Source organism: Pseudorca crassidens, chromosome 4, assembly GCF_039906515.1.
Source record: "Pseudorca crassidens isolate mPseCra1 chromosome 4, mPseCra1.hap1, whole genome shotgun sequence".
NCBI classification, from domain to species: Eukaryota; Metazoa; Chordata; class Mammalia; order Artiodactyla; family Delphinidae; genus Pseudorca; species Pseudorca crassidens.
In genome coordinates, this window is record NC_090299.1 from 85450828 (window position 1) to 85474303 (window position 23476).

Below are 23476 nucleotides of genomic sequence, written 5' to 3' on the forward strand. Positions count from 1 at the left end.
ACCAGCTTGATTTGTCTTATGTCAACTAGTTTGCTTCTGTGGCAGCCAAAGAAGGAATAATGTTAAGAATAAAGGTGGCTATTTTAATTTAGATGGTCCATTCTTGTTGGTTCATTTATTTGTTTGTTCTGTCTTATATTCATTTATTTAATAAATAATTACTAAATACCTGCTATATATACTCTCTTGGCCTTAGCAGGTGATTAAAACGTGAATATGGGTAGGCTTCCCTCGTGGCGCAGTGGTTGAGAGTCCGCTTGCCAATGCAGGGGACACGGGTTCGTGCCCCGGTCCGGGAAGATCCCACGTGCTGGGGAGCGGCTGGGCCCGTGAGCCATGGCCGCTGAGCCTGCGCGTCCGGAGCCAAAACGTGAATATGGCATCAACCAGGCCCTGAAGGAACCTATTTGGTACTACAGAAGATTAGACAAGAGGACTGGATTTACCTTATGTGCCTCCTCAGTTCCTGCTGTGCTGGCTCCTGGGTCTTGAGCAGCTTAGACCAGTTGCTTACCTGGGTTCCCCTTTGGTTGTTACCACATGCCCAGAAATACTGGCTTTTCTCAATACTTCTAGACTTGGATGAAATATTATACTGCAGGACATGAAATCTGGCTTCTTAAGTGCCTTTCTGAAGGATCTATAAATATTTTCAAATGGATTATTTTGGTCCTGAAATAAACTGCTTTAGAAAAATTAGTGGGAGGAATAGATGAATCAGAAATCAAGAGGCATGTGTTTTTTAGAAAAATGTAACAATGCATTTTTAAGCAGAAATATAGCATAAGTATACAGTTCATGCTACTCATTATTTGTGGTAATTCTGTTCTACAGAGTTGCCATGAATTCTGAGTTAGTGAATACTGAACCGTTGCTCCTCGTGAAGATACAGGGTTAGGTTTCTCCAAGCCAAAAACATCATTTGCATCATACAGATTCATTTGCCAATGTCTTTGTAAAACAAGCCCAAACTCATCAGTGTTGAACACCTGCTCCTCCACATAACCCTTTTCCTGTATAACACAGAGCAGATATTTTTAAAATTCTGTAATATAATATTGTAAATCAACTATACTTCATTAAAAAATTCTTCCCAAGATGCAATGCCTGATTTGCAGAAATTACCTCACCTGCAAGTGTGACATTTTTCACACTATATCACCTTTCAAAATGTGCAAACCGGTAACCATAAGTTTCTTTGGCTTTCAGTCTCATAACAGTGCTGTCCACTCTACTCTAAAAAATTAGCCCTCATCTCATGAATCCACAAATTTCACCACTTGTGCATGTTTTCTGTGGTTTCATCACAAACTATAGATTTCACCTTAGCACTCTCCGAAGCAGCCTCATGTACAGATCAGAAAATTTCCTCTTCCTTTTTCTGGGTATACCATGGTTTTGAGTCATTGACATTGAACTCATGGGCATAGCACTATCACTTTTGCCTGACAAGGCCCATATAACACATCCATTTTCTCCATAAGGCACATCACAGCCTTCTTGTGCTTAGGAACACTGGACAGGACTTCAGCAGTATGCTTGGGGGGCCGTTTTAACAGTGAAATCACCAACAAAAAGCACAAACATGGTACTATACATACCATGAAAAATGTGGTACTAAATAAACATGAAAAGGATGCTAGCTTGGAATATGAGAGCTGAAACAAGGAGGCAGAGCATTGCCTTTTTCATCCTTGGCTGGGAAATTGCACCATGGGCAACTCAAGTATTTCCCTATTCTGTGCATGTACATGCCTGGGAATAATCACAAAATCACTATGAATATGATTTTGGGGTTTGAAAGAAATTTTAGCAAATAGATATATTTGCAAATAATAAAGATCAACTATAAATAAGAATTGATGTCAAATAGAATAAAGAAAAATTAAAATTCCCACTAGAACTTCCAAATAATTTAAACTGTATTACAATGAAAATGTTCATAACATTAAAAATAATAGTGTTTTAATCTAGAAGTTCACAATACATTAAAATATATTTGTTGAACTTGAAGCTATTTTGATTTTATATAGAATATTGAAGGCATTTTTTTTCACATCTGAAACTTGTGAACATAAATTTTGTACCTACTGCATTAGCTATAGTAGGCTCCTTAAAATCAAACAGTCTTGATTATAACAATTTATTATTCTGAAAAACTCAAAAGACTTTGCATATATATCATGCCAGTTAATCTGATCGAGGCCATATGCTTGAGACAAAACAAAACAAGGTAACCATTGCATAGATTTTATAAATCTGAAAAGCTATTATATGTGGGTCAGCAACCTAAAGAATAAAGGAAAAAATGTTCACGGTAAAATCTGATTACACTGAGGTATATTTTTCCCTTGCCTTCTACATTTAGGGAAAGAAAAACTGACGCATAAAAGCTTCATTGTATCTTTCTGTTCTATTTCTTTCCCTTTCTCTTTCCAAGATTCAGCTTGGTTGAAACTTCTTCCAATATGTATTAGTCCATCAAAGTAAGAAAAAGGAAGTAAAGGAAGATAACAAAAGAAAGAAAGAAAGGAAGAAAAGAGAAAGAGAAAGAAAAAAGAAAGGAAGAAAAAGAAATGAAGGAAGGAAGGAAAGGAGAAAGAAAGAGAAAGAGAACTTATGACAAAGGCAAAAAGGTGATTGGGGGATGAAGTAGGTGGATGGGGAGGGCATTCTCAGAAGCTGGAACAACATGCTCAAATACAATGTTAGGATATTCAATGTGGCTGGAAAAGGGAATCTGAGAACAGGAGTGGAAAAGATGAAGCAGCCATCAGATCAGGAAAATCTATATTATATACTAAGAAGTCTGGGCTTTACCTATGCACAGTGTCTTGAAGGATGGAGTAATACGGTGTAGATATGGCCAGAAAGAAAAAGTGCACTTCAACAAACAGTACTTACTTGTAGTGTTATCTGTGTAATATTGAACTTACCTATTTAATAAACTTGGTAATAATTTATTTATATTCAGTGTATTGAGTTTTCACTATTATTTCGAAGTTCTCATCATGAACTCTTGCCAGATACTATTTATAGAAGAAATGCCTGAATCTGAAGAGACTCAGTAGTTAAGACACTGGTGCCAGATGGGGAGGCACCATTATCATTGACATTACCTATTGTTTTGTCTCTCTTGTAGAGAGGGAAAGAGAGTCTATGATCACATAGTATACTATCATGCAGATTAGTTCACTTAAACCATCCTTATTTGGAACTGGCATACTTCTTAAATGTGCTAACAATGTAGCTGTTTTCATGTCAAATTATTTTCTAAACATAAATATTGAGTGTTTTGTACTTTTTCCCCCCACAGGAATTTTATATACCTGCTATACACAAGGAAATTAGATAAAGAGGAGTACTATGCCTTAAAGTATTAGTCCATCTTGCTTTTTTCCAAGATATCAAGATATGCATAGTGTGACATTGTTTTATGGAAAATCTGATTAAGACAATAAACACACGAAAACATAGAATCTCTGTTGTGAAGTAATATGATTTTGAATAACATTATATTGATTCAGAAGATAGTACATTTTCCACTGGATAATGAACAACTTTTTTTTTTTGGTCTACCAGCATTCTTTTTCTGGAAAAGCCCTTCCCTGACCTGAGAAGCTATCAGTAAAAGGCCCCACCTCCTCCACCATGAGTGGTTCCCTGGGCCAATCATAGGCATCTCAGGACTTTTTTCTTTACTCAAGGCAATGGGTAGGAGGGCTCTGTTTTTGAGGGACTGTTAGCCTACCACTAAGGAAAATCTAAGTCTAGAGCCAATAGGCCTGTCTTTACCACCTTAGTAGGTAGTATCTGGCCATGAATGAAGACAGAGGAGAGGAAAGTTAAGATGTGGCTAGAGATCAAGACATTGTTTGAGCTCCTGGATCTAGCCTCAACTCTGCCGTTTGTAGATCCTTATATTTTTAATTAAATGAGTCAATATATTTCTTCTTTTCACTTAAGCTACTATTAATTGAGTTTCTGTCACTTGCAACCAAAGAATTCTGGCCAAAATGCATACAGTTTTTTGTTTATTCTTAATTTCTAGACAATAAAAATATAGAAATATTAATTCTGCTATATTTATAACTCAAGGTATATCAAAATATTTTAAAACCAATCAAATAATAAACACACTCTATTAACTCATCCCAAAATTTTATGACAAATATTTCATTTTAGAATACTATGTTAGGCAGATACTTAGTTACAACTATATTACATAACATAGCATAGTTGTTATAAGTGTGGGCTCTGGAATTCAGTTGTCCGATTTTGAATCCCAGCTCAGCTAATTATAAACTCTCTGATCTTGACTTCTCCTTACCTCAGTTTCCTTATTTATAAAATTAAGTTTACAAGGGGACAATCCTCACAGGACTATGGTGAGAGTTCAATGTAATAATACATGTAAAGTGTGCCTGGCACATAGTAAGTGGTCTATGAATATTAGCTACTATTATTAATGCAATTATTCTTTGGGTCCTTGAAAAAAATTATATCATAATGAAGGCTATTATTGGTAGCTGTAGGAATGTCAGTGATGAAAAGAGAAGGGAAAACTGCTATAGAGATAGTGGTGGACTGCAGTCTCGGAAAGCACCCTGATGAAATCGTGTTCCAGATAAAAGCCAACTGATCTGCTTATTTGGCAAGTTGGCATGAGGCATAACAGTGAATTTTATAGATATATATGCCATCATCTAGAATTTTTCTATATGGGCAAAAGGAAAGTAAAGTAGAAGCAACATTTTCATATTATTTATTCTGTTTGATAATTTGTATTGTTGAGGAATTTTAAGAGATTGGAGACATGTAATATGGTGTTATTGACATAGTGTATTTAAGCCTAATAATGAAATATAGCCCATGTGTCTGAGGATAATTTTACTATTGTATGTGTATATGTGAGAACTGTCTTCTACCTCACTTTCACATGAAAGAGAAATAGGGACAAATCAACAGTCATCAGCATACATCAAGGGATCTATCAACGATTATCATGCTGTTGTGCGTGACTCAAGGTGAGGAAGCCATAAATAAAGAAGGGATTAGCGTTGGTACAAAGACTAGAAAGAAAACAAGTAGACAGATTTTCCTGAAAAATTTTTATAGTCTGTATTATTGCAACTCACTAGCCAAAAACCCACCAATATTGGGATCTTGTGGAGTCCATGTGATTCGGCAGGGGATTGTTTATACACTCGGAAGGCCCTTTTGATTTCCCAGCTCAACTACATCAGCCTACATCTGTATTTACTCTCCTTTTCAGACAAATGGATGTATTTGGTTCTTTCCAAGGTTAATCCCCCCATCTGTTCTTTGAATCAAGGACCTTGTTCTATGAATAATTGCTTTGTGTATTTGTTTTTTCCTAATATGTCTTCATTTCCTCCACTGTCATTTCTCTCCAGGCATATACATTTTTTGTTCGTTTGTTTTTGGTCTTGCCTGCGTGAAAAATGACAAACTTTCTGGATTTTAAGACCTCCTCTATTGCCCTAATTATCTTTCTCTCATAGCTAAGTGACTTGAAGTAGTAGTCTATACTGAAGTTTCCAGTTTCTCATTCCATTCTCCACTTACTTCTTTTTTTATTTTAAAATTAAATTATGATTAACATACAGTATTATATGTTTCAGGTGTATAACATAGTGATTTGATTTTTTATACATTATGAAATGATCACTACTGTAAGTCCAGGTACCATCTGGCACCGTACAAAGTTGTTACAATATTATTGACTACATTTCCTATGTGTACATTACAACCTTATTTATTTTATAGTTGGAATTTTGTATCTCTTAATCTCCTTCACCTATTTCATCTGTTCCCCCACCCCCTCCCCTCTGGTAACCACCAGATTGTTCTCTGTTCCTATAAGTCTGCTTCTGTTTTGTTTTGTTTTTCAGATTCCACATATAAGTGAAATCATATGGTAATTGTTGTTCTGTCTGGCTTATTACACTTAGCACAATACCCTTCAGGTCCATCCATGTTGCTGCAAATGGCAAGATTTCATTCTTTTTTATGGCTGAATAATATTCCAGTGTGTGTGTGTGTGTGTGTGTGTGTGTGTGTGTACACCACATCTTCTTTATCTATTCACCTATTGATGGACACTTATGTTGCTTCCATGTCATATGGTAGTTCTATTTTTAAGTTTTTGAGGAACCTCCATACTGTTTTCCAAAATGGCTGCACCAATTTACATTCCCACCAACAGTGCACAAGGGTTTCCTTGTCTTCACATTCTCTCCATCACTTGTTTCTTGTCTTTTTCTTAATTGCCATTATGACAGGTGTGAGGTGATATCTCATTACGGTTTTGATTTGCATTTCTCTAATGATTACTGATGTTGAGCATCTTTTCATGTGGCAAGAATAGTATGCAATGGGGAAAAGACAGTCTCTTTAATAAATGGTTCTGTGGAAACTGGACAGCTACATGCAAAAGAATGAAGCTGAACCATTTTCTTACACTATATACAAAAATAAACTCAAAATGGGTTAAAGACTTAAATGTAAGACCTGAAACCATAAAACTCCTAGAAGAAAACATAGGCGGTAACCTCTTTGACATTGATCTTAGCAATATTGTTTTGGATATGTCTCCTCAGGCAAGGGCAATAAAAGCAAACATAAACGAGACTATGGCAAACTAAAAATCTTTTACTCAGCTTACTTCTAAATGGTTTTTCCACCAGTGCACCTTTCCAAACTTTACCAATAAGCAATTGTTGAATTTGATAGACACTTTCCAGCACTTATCTTACTTGACCTCTTGATGTCATGTGTCACTAACCATCCCCTTTTTTTCTGATCCCTGGACCCCCGTGAGACCAATTTTTTATGCTTTTCTGTCTTTCTGATCTTTCTTATCTCTTACTGTTAGCCCTTTAAAAGCATGTATACCTGAGTTCTGTTACTTAGCTGCTTCTTATTTTATATACTTTATCTGAGCTATTGTATCCATACTCATGAATTTAACTACCACCCAGATGACAATGACTTTTAGGTATATATCTCTAGACAAACTCTTTCCTGAGCTCAAGGTTTTTATTTACAATGATATAATGGACATATGTACCTGGATATTCCACAGGCATCTCAAATTTAGCAAACCCCAAACTGAACTTTTACCCTCCTTAAACCTGCTCTTTCTCCTATATACCCTCTCTCCAGTTGCTCAGGGAATAATATAGAGTTAGCAGGTATAACTCCATTTTCTTCTTCCTCGTATCTAATCAGTCTCACAGTCCTGGTCACTCAACTGTCTTATGGTCTTTTCATTCTTACTGTGTCTTAGTTGAAGCCCTTATTACCTTTCACAGGCAAAATATTTTAATAGAGCCCACTATCTCTAGCTTTCTTGCTTCTAGTTCATCTGACACTCTGCGTGTATTGAATCTGGCAGTTAGAAAATCATTAGTAATCTTGGCTAGAATACTTTCAGTGGACTAGTAGAGCAAACGTCTGCAAGCAATGGGTCAGTGAGTGAATAAATTGAGAATGTGAAACATTGTTGTAAACTATTCTTTAAAGATTTGACCAAGAAGGGAATAAGAAAGACAGAGTAGGATATATTAAAGGAGAGATCTAATAATGTTTGCAGAATATGTGGAAGACTGTATTAGAGTGGAAGTTTGGAAAGTATGGGAAAAGTTCAAAATTAATGAAAAGTTCAAATACCTGTGTAGATGAAAACAGAGTGGATAAAGAACACAATGTAAGAGATTAGCTTTTCTTTTCTTCCTAATAGATTTATATTTGTACTTATCCTTACCTTCTAAGCTGAGGATGAACAAGTTTCTTCTACTATTCAATCAGGAAGGAAAGAAATTAAAGGAGTAGTTGCTGTCATTTTTTTTTTTCTAGTTAGTAGTAGGAAATGTCATTTGCTAAGGAATATAAGGGCGTGGTGGGATACATTCAAAGAACATAATAAAAGTTTGACATAGCACCATAAAAGATGCATTAAAGGATTCTACAGTGTGTTAAGGACCCAGCTGTAACTACATGACACAAGGCTTTAGCTGTGCTCAGGAGATCGCATGTAAAAGCAAATAAGGTAAATAGATTGCTATGTGTTTGGAGATTAGGATGGGTGTGGGGGAATTAGAAGATGGTGAAATCATTGAGGGGCTGTCAATAGAGTGGTTGAAATAATAAAACATGGGCTCTAGGCTGCACAAATTTAGAAGAGAGTCATGGGTTTGAGAGTGATGGACTGCGAGAAAATTGAGAGAAACAAGAATTTAAGTTTGTCATGACTTTGAAGAATAGGTTTAATGGGACAGTTGCGAAATGGGAATCTGTAATAAGAAATGATAATTATGTATTACAAGTGCTTGTTTGCATGTCTTCTAGCTCCTAGAGTACAAGAATAATGAGTAAATTGAATTGAATGAATAAAATAAGGGTCCTTCTGGATTTATCACTGATTCTGCCTGCTTAGATAACTTACAGTAATACTTTAGTAGTTCTAGGATGGGCATGAAGATGCTATATAAGGTTTGTCAAATAAATAAAACATTTAGGATGTTGGAGCCACCCTAAATCAAGAAAGCTCCATGATTCATAGGTTTGTTGTTGGACCCAGTTGTGATTCCCAGTCAAAGAGGGCCAGTTGAACTAAAGTCACCAATGTTCAATTTCATCTCTTCATTGCTTATTCCAAGTTGAGTCTCATCCCCACTCCCATTCAAAGCTTCTTATAACAATAAGGGTGCTTTAGCTCTATAGTACTTTAATGAGACCTATCAGATAGCAATATAATTTTAATCAGGTACTTTGGCTAACGTAAATCTTTAAAAATTATCAGTCTTTTGAGACAATTGAACAGGTTAATTGGAAATTAAAAAACATATGAAAAAAACCTTTTTGAAAATGGAATAAGCAGATTTACCTGGCAGGCATCCACACTTCCCTTCAGGAACCGGGCACACAACATTCCGGGTTTGATTGCACCACCATATACCACTTTACTGTTGCAGGCCTTATTATCTATAATCTTCACTAATCCTTTCTGGAGTATATTAGGATTTGTTCCTAAAGGAAAAAATATATATATAACATTTGCTAAAGTCAATATTAATCTCTCTGGCTAGGTTATTAGTATCTAACACTATGTAAAATTTCCAAATCAATGTAAAACATGTTTTAATTAAACTTGTATTTGTGTGCTTTCTTAATAACAAAGAAGTAATGTTATGAATACACCAAGCTATTGTTAAAAATCATCATATTTAGAAATACTTAGTGTGTCCATCCATGTGTGATGGGATCGTTTTTACTTTTGAATTGTTTTGGAAGTTTATATTTATTACCTGTATGGTTTAGAAAACAAAACAAAAAATTCATATTCCAGAAATATACATTTTATGATCATTTTTAGATTTTCTACTGTTTGTGACTACAATTCTGAGTCTTGGAATTTTGTGGTTTATTTTTTTCTGCTTTCAAATGCATTATGAACACAAACAGCCACTAAATCTTTACATTATTAGGGTCATGGTTTAAATGGTCTTTGCTCAAGTATTGCTTTGTCACAGAGAGCTACTCATTTTACCCTATCACAAATGTCCAAATCCCCTTGTAGTTCTTACTTTTGCTATGGTACTTACCTGCATAAAATATGCTATGTAATCTACTTATTTATTGTATCTCGTGATTATTGTCTGTCTTTCTTTGCTAAGAATGTAAGCTTTGTAAGGGCAGGAATATTTGCCTATTTTATTCATTAATATATCCAAACGACCTAGGACAGTACTTGGAATAAAGGTCGTAATCAAAATAAATGTTTATTGAATGAGTGAATGAATAAATGAAATGGAGGAAAATGAATTACTTATTCAAATAATCATTTCTGTAAAAACTGCCATTCTTAAGGGAAATTAAGGTAAACAGTTCTATGAAATTGTAGTTTCTATATGAATGTTGTTGAGGATGATTTTCAACCCATTGCACATTACCTCCTTTAAAATGACCCAGAGAGAGAGAGTATTTCTCAGGTTTAATTGTAATTCTGAGTATTTTTTTTGACTCCTAAAACTCAAACCATGTAACGATGGAAGGTTAGGAACTCACCATCAGACTTTAATGTTCCCTATCCAGTGACCACCACATCGGAACTGGGTGGGAATGCATAAGAAGCTTCTGGAAGACATGCTCTTCGGATGTTGCTTGTGTATAATACTGGTGAAGACAGATGCACAAGAGCAATGTCATTATCGTATGCTGCTGGTGTAGTGGTAGTTTTCATGAATTATAATATCCTTGACACTTTGCTGTATTTGTGGATCACTTAAAAGAAGCCTCAAACTAACATTCCATTCTTTGGGATCCCTGGCGCTAAAGAAAATGAATTTATTTATTAAAAGTCCTGTATATTGGAGTTGTAGGAATTAATATCTTATATTTTTTAAAGAACTGGATAAGTTTTGAATTCTCATAGTGCATATAAGCATACAAAAGCAAAGCTATATGTAAGAAAAAAGTTAAAATAATGATAACATGAATAGACTTGGAATAACTCAATAAGCTCTATTTTAAAGGATAATTCATGTAAACTACATTTTATTCTTTTTTGTACAGAAAAGACTCAAGGGGATTTAGAAAGATAAATATAATAACACAAGATAATAAGATTAAATAAAAAGTGGGCAAGAATATGGGACAGAGTGAACTTGTAGAAATTAAGGAAATAGTCTAAATCCTCTTTTTTTTTAAATCCTCTTTTATATGCATTAAAAACTATAAATAGAAAATATTTCCGACTTTTACTATTACTTGTTAATCAAGGGTTGTACATTAAGCACTGAAAGTAGTACTGCCGGAACATTTTAAAACTCTCAAGTTTGGGAGGGATTTTTGTTTACATATAAAAACAATAAGTGCTATATAGAACCAACAGAAATTAGTGAAATGAACCATCAAACAAAAGGGTAAAAAACTTTTAGGTATAAAAAAAGTAAACTTTTGGTGTAATAATATATCCTTTAAAGAAATAATCATTTCAAGTAGAGATATAACATATATGGGAGGATGCAGGATGGATTCAAATACTTATGATTAAGTAAATATGACCAAATGTAATAATGATGAGAAAGGAATAGAAGACCCATATTCAATTTGGGATTTATAATTTCCTTATAAAATTGATTAAGTAGATTTAGCTTAGTGATTCTCAACTGAGAGCTATTTTGTCTTCCAAGAGACATTTGCTAATGTCTAGAGACACTTTTGGTTGTCAGTCTTGTCCTCTAGACACTGACATTTGGTGTTTAGAGGACAAGGATGCTCCTAAACATGCTATAATGCACAGGCTAGTCCCCCACCACAAAGAATTATTTGGTCCAAAAAGTAGTGCCACTGTTGACAACCCTGCTCTAGTCTGAATATATATATATATATATATATATATATATATATATATATATATTACTGATAATTCATTGAGTAATTTTGAGCTATACCTCACAATATTGTACAGCTGGAAGCATAGTTGTATGACTATATTCTTGAAAGATATGTACCAGACTTTTAGGTACTTGAGTGAATTTGAGGCCTTTAAGTGGTCCAGAGCTTACTTTAAGAAACAGTGAGCAGCAGTGACAAGCCAGCTGTTACTAATCAGAGTGGCTCCACATTGGTGGACATTGTTCTGTTGAAGGCTAGCTTGCCAGGGCCATTCCCCTTCGGGAGTTATTGTGTGCTGTCCTCAGCCTTTTCAAAATCGAGTCATTAGCATATAATATTGATACCACTTATGCATGCATTCCTATAGTAAACAACCTTCCTATAATATGGGTCACTGTTAACTTTTAACTGAGAAAAAACACAGTCTTGGAAAAGTCAGGACTAATTTACTAATGACATGAGATTTCCTGAGAATTCATTCAAAATAGATTGACATCTTCCTCCCCCATCCTCATCACTCACATACATCTTTTTGTGCGTGGTTCGGCCTTGCTATGACCTGTTGAAAGAGGTAGGTGGAATTAAATGTTTAAATTTGGAAGATAATTGCATAACAAATTACAAAGTTGCATGGGGAAATGTGTGCTTTTTAATTTTGTGAACAGTTGTTTAAAGCAATAATTGCTATTAAACATTCATAAGAAAGTGTGAATGAATGTCAATGTGAATGAGATATTGATGAGAGACAGAGTAGACAGAAATGTATTTGCATTCAAGTTACAACAAACAATACTTGGATAAAAGGAAAAACACATGAAGATAGCCAACACTTTTCCCAAAGTTATATGCTTCTCTGTATCAGGACTGTGCTTTAGTGTCAATTTAGATCCAGAGAAACTGCTAGACTCTTAAGTCTTTAAAGCAAATCTACAGTAATAGTGTAACTTCATTATTATTCTATCCATCTGACCCTCTCTCTGATTCTCGTGACTATCTCGTCTTACTCCAACTAAAGCACTGAGCTTGTCCCTTAACAGTTTATGGTACCTTTTGCTAGAGATCGTCAGCCTCACTAATAAATATTTTTAGAGGGCAAGAATCGTATCTTTAAATAAAAAGGTATCTCCAGAACCTACTGGAGAGAACGCATCACATAAAAGGAGCGCAAACAAGTTCTCAAATGTTTGTAGAAATGAAGTCTATATAGTGTAATCCATGAGACATCTTAAAATAAAAATATTTGACTGCAAAACCCTCTTCTGTATTAGGTTTGTTCCTAAGAATTTGGAGAGTGAATAAAATTTGCCAAAATCAATGCAGTGGGCGTAGATTAAGGTAGTGGTCTCAGTCAGTGTCAATTTTGCATACCACCTCCCATCCCCAGGAGTAATTTGGCAATATCTGGAGACATTTTTGGTTGTCATAACTGGGAGGGGGGCAGTATTGGGCTACTGGTATCTAGTGGGTAGAGGCCAGTAATCCTGCTAAAAATTCTATAATGCATGGGACTGTCCCTGAAACAAAGAATTATCTGGCCCAAAGCAGTAGTTAGGGTTGAGAAACTCTGAATTAAAGAAAGATGTTTGTATCAAGAATGAGAATATTTAAATTAATTGGAAAGGTTAGATGGTCAATTGCTTCACAGAGATGTTGTTTGTTATATGTGACAAGATGTATCTTGAGGTATTCTCTCCTGAGGGTGGAAAGGATTAGAAGCACAGGGGAGGGACATGTAGACTTTTAAAAAACCTTCACTAGCCCTTTGAAATCCCTAAGTTTGTATATTGCTTCTGATTCTAGACTGTTCTCTTTGATGAAACCCAAACTTCAGTTGTTAAGGCATCCTCTTGATAAACATCACTGAATTTGAATGAGACAGCACTCACACTGACTCACTAAGTGTGACTCCCTTTTCTTTCCCTCTTTCTATCCACTCCCTTATCAGGAACGCTACAGAGGATAAAGAAAATAATGCAGAATGTGAAGATATAAGCGTTCTTCCTGATCTTCCTGTTTGGACAACTCCTAAAGGAAGTTGGCTTTTACTCAACTTCCTTCAGAGGAATGTAAAAACAAAGATGATAATCTGTGGGCTAGGAGAACCTCCCCTGGGTGACTGTACTTCTCTGTTTCTGCTGTTACTCAGAATTTTAATCTAATTTATATCCATGCACCAATCTTTATTCTGAGTTTTTATTTACTCATGATTGTTATGTCTGTTAAGCTTTTAGCCACCACCTCTGCAGTACTACCTTGTTATTACCTCTGCCAAAATCTTACCTGGCACCTTAGAGCTTTTGTTATGTCGAAAGAGGTCATCTGACAAATTTCAAGGATTTAAGGAATAAAATGAAGACTCTCTGGGTGATACTTACCGAAAAATCAGATAATCTACCAAGCTCTTACAGTCTCGCTACATTTCTAACTTCTACTCCATCAGCTATTACTGCATTAAAAAAAATTTTTTATCAAAGTATAGTTGATTTACAATGTTGTGTTAATTTCTGCTGTACAGCAAAGTGACTCAGTTTTATATATATATATATATATATATATATATATATTCTTTTTCATATTCTTTTCCATTATGGTTTATCACATGATATTGAATATAGTTCCTTGTGCTATACAGTAGGACCTTGTTGTTTATCCTATTACTGCACTTTAATATACTTTACGTCACATGCCGAACTCTATTCTCTTCAACACTGTTCGATTTTTCTTGCCTACCTCTCCCTTCTCCCTTCTTATTTAAATTAAAATCTCAGATAAACCAAGGCAAATTCAGGATACTGGTCTGGATGTTTGTTTAGTGTCCCAGATGGGGGGATGGACATATTGGCTAATCTCTTTCTTACCACTGCTTTTATTTCTGTGTTGACTACCTTTCTCTACCAACCTGACAAATTCCTAATTGTGGATTTTGATCATATCAGCACTGAAGATTTTAACTGGAATAATTGACTTAAAAACGTCTTATTAGTTGCTTAAGCGTTGTTCAGTCAAAATATATCACAGAGAAAAACAATCTAATACAGATTTGTGTTTAAGTTTTGGCCAGGTTGCTCAGAAATAACCGTGATGTGACTGAGGGATAGCAAGAGCCATTGGGGTCGGTGTCACCTGGCTCTGGAGAGCAATTCCTCTAATCCAGTTGCTCCAATCAACCTCAGATAAGAGGAGTGCTTCTCCTGACAGTGTGCTCCAGGTTCTAGCAACCTTGGGGATCACATTTCCCAAAGCGGCTAGTGGGAGAGTAGAAACAGAATGCCTTGGCCAGCAAGCAGCTGCTTGCATGTAAGGCAGCTGACTTAAACTTGGCTTCTAGGATCAGAATTCCACAGTGAGTTCCTAGGCCTGAAGTTTTCATCGGCAGAGTAGAAAATGCAAAGGGCTGACATCTTTTGAGTGCTTATCATGAGCATATACTCTTTTAAGTACTTTACTTGTACCTTCTTTTATCATCACAATAGCTTGGAACGGAAGGTTTGAGAAGTTAAATAACCTGTGTAAATTCATCCAGTTAGGAAGTGCTAGATCTGGGGCTCAAAACTAATGTGTAGCTAGTTTTAGAGTCTAAGTTCTTAATTATCATTGCAGTCCTTAGATCCCCTCTGCCATCATGGCATGAGATAATGTGTTCCTCATTTTAAATCCATGATATCAGTCAAAGACCATCTACAGTCACCTTCATACGAGTTTCCAGAAGAAAGGTTCCCATTACACCTTTACGGATACCACATTGACTCTCAAGTGGAGGGTTGGTTTTTTTTTTCCATCTAAGGAATTTCTTACTAGAAAATAACTCTTTATTAGTGAACTTACATGTATTGAGAGGATTTTCTGCTGTTGGCATTGCAATGTCTAAAAGTCAAGGGGGAAGAAAAGGGAAATAGTTACATTTATGAACACATTTTGTTTTAATATTAATTCATATTAATTATTTGGTTTTGGAGAACACATTATTCTTTAGGCATAATCATTTTATTCAATCCTGACTATGTAATTTCTATGTTCATAGATTAGCATAGAGAGTAATAAAATCTTAGTATTTATTATTCTGTTTCTAAAAAGACTCTCAAGTTCCCCATCACAAGATATTTAAAAAAGAGGTCTGGGTTCTAGAAAGTACTAAAATATATGAAAAATGGTAATCTTTCACCGCATCTTGAATACAAACCACCAGATACTAAATGCATTTGACACTTTTTAATGCCATTTTAAATACTCTTGGCCCATCTTATCCCAGTCACAGTATGGTGACCTAGTCCACACAGATCTGGATCTTCTCTACTCAAGAGTAACAAATGCCCTTCTCAAGTCAGCACCTAGGACTTCTCACTTTCTGCTAGAAGGAACCCACCGGACATTCCAAGATGGACAATAGGAGATGTGGGAGGTAACTGTTGGAGCCAGAATTGGCTGAGAGCTGATGGACAAATGCTTCCCCCTTTAGTCACAGGGGAACACAGTTCTGAAATACAATTAGTAAGGTCCTACCAGATGGAACTAGAGTTGCCGCTAGTGATGACCAACTTCCTCTCCCCATTTTACTATTTCTGTCCTTTACTCTTTCTCAAATCAACTACTGAATGCAAGTCTCTGTCTCAGGCTCTGCTTTTGAGGAAACAGATTAAGACACTCAAATAACTACATACCAGAACAAATAATGCTTGTAGTTAGGAGAGAGTACATAAATTTTATAGTTAGTGCATTTCTCGGTGTTGTGTGCATTTTGCTCATTTAAAAATAAATACATTTTGTGCAGTAAATTTCAATTATTCAGAACATTCAATTAAGCATGCCATTCCATTTCTCATTCATTTTGGATAAAAATATATTTTAAGAAGAGGGTACACTTCAACATTGTCTACTCATTCCTAGACATCTAGGGAATATTATAGAGTGAGATTTACTCCTGATAATTTTGGTATGGGCCCCACATCTATGGAGAATGGCAAACCTGTTTAATTCATGTGCAAAGTGTGTGAGGAGAGGGTAAGTGAATTACAATTATGTCCCAAGTTTCAGATGCAGAGAACTGTAAATCCAGTAGCCATTTCGACTTATGAGTTTCTCTTCAAAAAGAAATCACCAGTTACTCTATAACTTAAATACTGTAAATGTCAAAGTAGGTTCATTTTTATTATGTTCTTGGATTTCTATAAATCCAGGAGGGAGTATCCAGTTATGTATGCCAATTACAATTACACACTCTTGTATTAGGTTGCACAAAAAATCAGAGAGACAAAAGAATCCTTTACCAGAAAGTCAACCTGTCTGAACAAAAAGGCAGGAGCAATTCAGCAGTCAGAAGGACTAGGAGTAAATATGTGCCACACCTACTTAAACTGATGGCATATTTCTGTCTAATCCTTTATGTCTGCTTTCCAGAGGCTAATTTTTATTCAACATGATATCAGTAGAGTTTGATTTTGAGCTTTGTGTGGTTGGTAAAATGTATCAAACCATATCAAGATTTTGGGAAATAATTAAACTACTATGACTCTACTGGAAAAATGTTAATTCCTATATCTTAAAAACTAATTATTTAGAAACCCTACTTTGTTCACAGACTTTCTTCTTCCTTTGAGGTTTTCTTAACTGATGCATGACTTTTTTTTTTTTTAAGGTATGATTAACACTACAAAAGTTACAGCTTTATTCTGATATGGCCTCAGTACCTAATTTACTTTTGTATTTTTTAATACATCTTTATTGGAGTATAATTGCTTTACAATGTTGTGTTAGTTTCTGTTGTACAACAAAGTGAATCACTTATATGTGTACATATATCCCCTTATCCCCTCCCTCTTCAGCCTCCCTCTCACCCTCCCTATCCCACCCCTCTAGGTGGTCACAAAGCACCGAGCTGATCTCCCTGTGCTATGCGGCTGCTTCCCACTAGCTACCTATTTTACATTTGGTAGAGTACATATGTCAATGCTACTCTCTTACTTCGTCCCAGCTTCCCCTTCTCACCCAGTGTCCTCAATTCTGTTCTCTACATCTGCGTCTTTATTCCTGCCCTGCCACTAGGTTCATCAGTACCGTTTTTTAAGATTCCACATATGTGCATTAGCAATGCATGACTTTCTAAAGAGAAGAAATGTTTTTGAGCTAGAACTTACATTTAATAGTTGTATTATTTCAAAGCTTAATACAGTAACTATCACTTGGTTAGGTGGAAGACAGGTACCACGAATGGGGAAATGACTTAAGCTGTCATTGTTTTTGACTGAGTCACTGCTCTGGAAGTTTGTGTGTCCTTCCTTTTATAAATTATTTTTAATTTAACATCTTTATTGGAGTATAATTGCTTTACAGTGGTGTGTTAGTTTCTGCTGTATAACAAAGTGAATCAGTTATACATATACATATATCCCCATATTTCCTCCCTCTTGTATCTCCCTCCCACCCTCCCTATCCCACCTCTCTAGGTGGTCACAAAGCACCAAGCTGATCACCCTGTGCTGTGCGGCTGCTTCCCACTAGCCATCTATTTTACATTTGGTAGTGTATATATGTCCATGCCACTCTCTCATTTCATCTCATCTTACCCTACCCCTTCCCGTGTTCTCAAGTCCATTCTCTACGTCTATGTCTTTTTTAATTTAATTTTATTATTATTATTATTTTTTAACATCTTTATTGGAGTATAATTGCTGTACAATGGTGTGTTAGTTTCTGCTTTATAACAAAGTGAATCAGTTATACATATACATATTTTCCCATATCTCTTCTCTCTTGCAGTTCCCTCCCTCCCACCCTCCATATCCCACCCCTCTAGGTGGTCACACAGCACCGAGCTGATCTCCCTGTGCTATCCGGCTGCTTCCCACTAGCTATCTATTTTACGTTTGGTAGTGTATATATGTCCATACCATTCTCTCACTTTGTCACAGCTTACCCTTCCCCCTCCCATATCCTCAAGTCCATTCTCTAGTAGGTCTCTGTCTTTATTCCTGTCTTGCCCCTATGTTCTTCATGACCTTTTTTTTTTCTTAGATTCTATATATATGTGTTAGCATACGGTATTTGTTTTTCTCTTTCTGACTTACTTCACTCTGTATGACAGACTCTAGGTCCATCCACCTCACTACAAATAACTCAATTACGGTTCTTTTTAAGGCTGAGTAATATTCCATTGTATATACGTGCCACATCTTCTTTATCCATTCATCTGTTGATGGACACTTAGGTTGCTTCCATGTCCTGGCTATTGTAAATAGAGCTGCAATGAAACTTTTGGTACATGATCTTTTTGAATTATGGTTTTCTCAGGGTATATGCCCAGTAGTGGGATTCCTGGGTCATATGGCAGTTCTATTTTTGGTTTTTTAAGGAACCTCCATAATGTTCTCCATAATGGCTGTATCAATTTACATTCCCACCAAAAGTGCAAGAGTGTTCCCTTTTCTCCACACCCTCTCCAGCATTTATTGTTTCTAGATTTTTTTGATGATGGCCATTCTGACTGGTGTGAAATGATATCTCATTGTAGTTTTTAGTTGCATTTCTCTAATGATTAATGATGTTGAGCATTCTTTCATGTGTTTGTTGGCAATCTGTATATCTTCTTTGCAGAAATGTGTATTTAGGTCTTCTGCCCATTATTGGATTGGGTTGTTTGTTTTGTTGAGTTGAGCTGCATGAGCTACTTGTAAATTTTGGTGATTAATCCTTTGTCATTTGCAAATATTTTCTCCCATTCTGAGGGTTGTCTTTTGATCTTGTTTATGGTTTCCTTTGCTGTGCAAAAGCTTTTAAGTTTCATTAGGTCCCATTTGTTTATTTTTGTTTTTATTTCCATTTCTCTAGGAGGTGGGTCAAAAAGGATCTTGCTCTGATTTATGTCATAGAGTGTGCTGCCTATGTTTTCCTCTAAGAGTTTCATAGTGTCTGGCCTTACATTTAGGTCTTTAATCCATTTTGAGTTTACATTTGTGTGTGGGGTTAGGGAGTGTTCTAATTTCATACTTTTACATGTACCTGTCCAGTTTTCCCAGCACCACTTATTGAAGAGTCTGTCTTTTCTCCCCTGTATATTCTTGCCTCCTTTATCAAAGATAAGGTGACCATATGCGCATGGGTTTATATCTGGGCTTCCTATCCTGTTCCATTGATCTTTATTTCTGTTTTTGTGCCACTACCATACTCTCTTGATTACTGTAACTTTGCAGTATAGTCTGAAGTCGGGGAGCCTGATTCCTCCAGCTCCATTTTTCATTCTCCAGATTGCTTTGGCTATTCGGGGTCTTTTGTGTTTCCATACAAATTGTGAAATTTTTTGTTCTAGTTCTGTGAAGAATGCCATTGGTAGTTTGATAGGGATTGCATTAAATCTGTAGATTGCTTTGGGTAGTAGAGTCTTTTTCACAATGTTGATTCTTCCAATCCAAGAACATGGTATACCTCTTCATCTATTTGCATCATCTTTAATTTCTTTCATCAGTGTCTTATAATTTTCTGCATATAGGTCTTTTGTCTCCTTAGGTAGATTTATTCCTAGATATTTTATTCTTTTTGTTGCAATGGTAAATGGGAGTGTTATCTTGATTTCAGATTTTCATCATTAGTGTATAGGAATGCCAGAGATTTCTGTGCATTAATTTTGTATCCTGCTACTTTACAAATTCATTGATTAGCTCTAGTACTTTTCTGGTAGCATCTTTAGGATTCTCTATGTATAGTATCATGTCATCTGCAGTGACAGCTTTACTTCTTCTTTTCCGATTTGGATTCCTTTTATTTCCTTTTCTTCTCTGATTGCTGTGGCTAAGACTTCCAAAACTGTGTTGAATAATAGTGGTGACAGTGGGCAACCTTGTCTTGTTCCTGATCTTATTGGAAATGGTTTCAGTTTTTCACCATTGAGGATGATGTTGGCTGTGGGTTTGTCATATATGGCCTTTATTACGTTAATAAAAGTTCCCTCTATGTCTACTTTCTGCAGGGTTTTTATCATAAATGGGTGTTGAATTTTGTTGAAAGCTTTCTCTGCATCAATTGAGATGATCATATGGCTTTTCTCCTTCAATTTGTTAATATTGTGTATCACATTGATTGATTTGTGTATATTGAAGAATCCTTGCATTCCATGAATAAACCCCAGTTGATCATGGTGTCTGATCCTTTTAATGTGCTGTTGGATTCTGTTTGCCAGCATTTTGTTGAGGAATTTTGCATCTATGTTCATCAGTGATATTGGCCTGTAGTTTTCTTTCTTTGTGACAGCCCCGGCCCCGGCGGGTGAGCAGACAAGCCTCTCGGGCTGGTGAGTGCCGGTCGGCACCGATCCTCTCCTCTGTGTGGGAATCTCTCCACTTTGCCCTCCGCACCCCTGTTGCTACACTCTGCTCTGTGGCTCTGAAGCTTCCCCCCTCTGCCACCTGCAGTCTGCGCCTGTGAAGGGGCTTCTAGTGTGTGGAAACCTTTCCTCCTTCACAGCTCCCTCCCACTGGTGCAGGTCCTGTCCCTATTCTTTTGTCTCTGTTTTTTCTTTTGCCCTAGCCAGGTACGTGGGGAGTTTCTTGCCTTTTGGGAGGTCTGAAGTCTTCTGGCAGTGTTCAGTAGGTGTTCTATAGGAGCAATTCCAAGTGTAGATGTATTTCTGATGTATCTGTGGGGAGGAAGTTGATCTCCGCGTCTTACTCTTCCACTATCTTGAAGCTCTGGTAATTCTATTTTTAGTTTTTTAAGGAACCTCCATACTGTCCTCCATAGTGGCTGTATCAATTTACATTCCCACCAACAGTGCAAGAGGGTTCCCTTTTCTCCACACCCTCTCCAGCATTTGTTGTTTGTAGATTTTCTGACAATACCCATTCTAACTGGTGTGAGGTGATACCTCATTGTAGTTTTGATTTGCATTTCTCTAATAATTAGTGATGTTGAGCAACTTTTCATGTGCTTCTTGGCCTTGTGTATGTCTACTATGGAGAAATGTCTATTTAGGTCTTCTACCCATTTTTGGATTGGGTTGTTTGTTTTTTTAATATAGAGCTGCATGAGCTGTTTATATATTTTGGAGATTAATCATTTGTCCGTTGATTCGTTTGCAAGTATTTTCTCCCATTCTGAGGTTTGTCTTTTTATCTTGTTTATGGTTCCCTTTGCTGTGCAAAAGCTTTGAAATTTCATTAGGTCACATTTGTTTATTTTTATTTCCATTACTCTAGGATGTGGATCAAAAAAGATCTTGCTGTGATTTATGTCAAAGAGTGTTCTTCCTATGTTTTCCTCTAAGAGTTTTATAGTGTCCGGTCTTAAATTTAGGTCTCTGATCCATTTTGTGTTGATTTTTGTGTATGGTGTTAGGGAGTGTTCTAATTTCAATCTTTTACATGTAGCTGCCCAGTTTTCTCAGCACCACTTATTGAAGGACTGTCTTTTCTCCATTGTATACTGTTGCCTCCTTTGTCATAGATTAGTTGACCATAGGTGAGTGGGTTTATCTCTGGGCTTTCTATCTTGTTCCATTGATCTATGTTTCTGTTTTTGTGCCAGTACCATATTGTCTTGATTAATGTACCTTTGTAGTATAGTCTGAAGTCAGGGAGCCTGATTCCTCTAGCTCCATTTTTTTCCCTCAAGACTGCTTTGGCTATTCGGGGTCTTTTGTGTCTCCATACAAATTTTAAGATTTTTTGTTCTAGTTCCATAAAAAATGCCATTGGTAATTTGATAGGGATTGCATTGAATCTGTAGATTGCTTTGGGTAGTATAGTCATTTTCACAATATTGATTCTTCCATTCCAAGAACATGGTATATGTCTCCATCTGTTTGTATCATCTTTAAATTCTTTCATCAGTGTCTTAAAATTTTCTGCATACAGGTCTTTTTCCTCCCTAGGTAGGTTTATTCCTAGATATTTTATTCTTTTTGTTGCAATGGTAAATGGGAGTGTTTTCTTAATTTCACTTTCAGATTTTTCTTCATTAGTGTATATGAATGCAAGAGATTTCTGTGCATTAATTTTGTATCCTGCAACTTTATCAAATTTATTGATTAGCTCTAGTAATTTTCTGGTGGCATCTTTAGGATCCTCTATGTATAGTATCATGTCATCTGCAAACAGTGACAGTTTTACTTCTTCTTTTCCAGTTTGGATTCCTTTTATTTCTTTTTCTTCTTTGTTTGCTGTGGCTAGGACTTCCAAAACTATGTTGAATAATAGTGCTGAGAGTGGACATCCTTGTCTTGTTCCTGATCTTAGAGGAAATCATAGGCAGAACATTCTATGACATAAATCACAGCAAGATCCTTTTTGACCCACCTCCTAGAGAAATGGAAGGAAAACCAAAAGTAAACAAATGGGACCTAATGAAACTTAAAAGCTTTTGCACAGCAAAGGAAAACATAAACAAGACAAAAAGACAACCCTCAGAATGGGAGAAAATATTTGCAAATGAAGCAACTGACCAAGTATTAATCTCCAAAATTTACAAGCAGCTCATGGAGCTCAATATCAAAAAAACAAAAACCCAATCCAAAACTGGGCAGAAGACCTAAATACACATTTCTCCAAAGAAGATATACAGGTTGCCAACAAACACATGAAAGGATGCTCAACATCACCAATCATTAGAGAAATGCAAATCAAAACTACAATGAGATATGATCTCACAGTGGTCAGAATGGCCATCATCAAAAAATCTACAAACAAATCCTGGAGAGGGTGTGGAGAAAAGAGAACCCTCTTGCACTGTTGGTGGGAATGCAAATTGATACAGCCACTATGGAGAACAGTATGGAGGTTCCTAAAAAACTAAAAATAGAACTACCATATGACCCAGCAGTCCCACTACTTGGCATATACCCTGAGAAAACCATAATTCAAGAAGAGTCATGTACCACAATGTTCATTGCAGCACTACTTACAATAGCCAGGACATGGAAGCAACCTAAGTGTCCATTAACAGATGAATGGATAAAGAAGATTTGGCACATATATACTATGGAATATTACTCAGCCATAAAAAGAAATGAAATTGAGTTGTTTGTAGTCAGGTGGATGGACCTAGAGTTTGTTATACAGAGTGAAGTAAG

The 23476-nt window shown here is 36.1% G+C and overlaps 1 long non-coding RNA gene across 3 annotated transcripts in view; it reads left to right on the forward strand.

Moving 5' to 3' along the window:
* The window catches only part of LOC137223768 (uncharacterized), a 198501-nt gene that overhangs the window by 39095 nt on the left and 135930 nt on the right, over positions 1-23476 (forward strand). The window contains exon 4 of one of the 3 annotated variants that reach the window (XR_010943057.1): positions 2441-2636. The exons of the other annotated variants lie outside the window; for them this stretch is intronic. This is a non-coding gene — a long non-coding RNA (uncharacterized lncRNA). The remainder of the gene's footprint in view (positions 1-2440; positions 2637-23476) is intronic. 3 annotated transcript variants of the gene reach the window in all.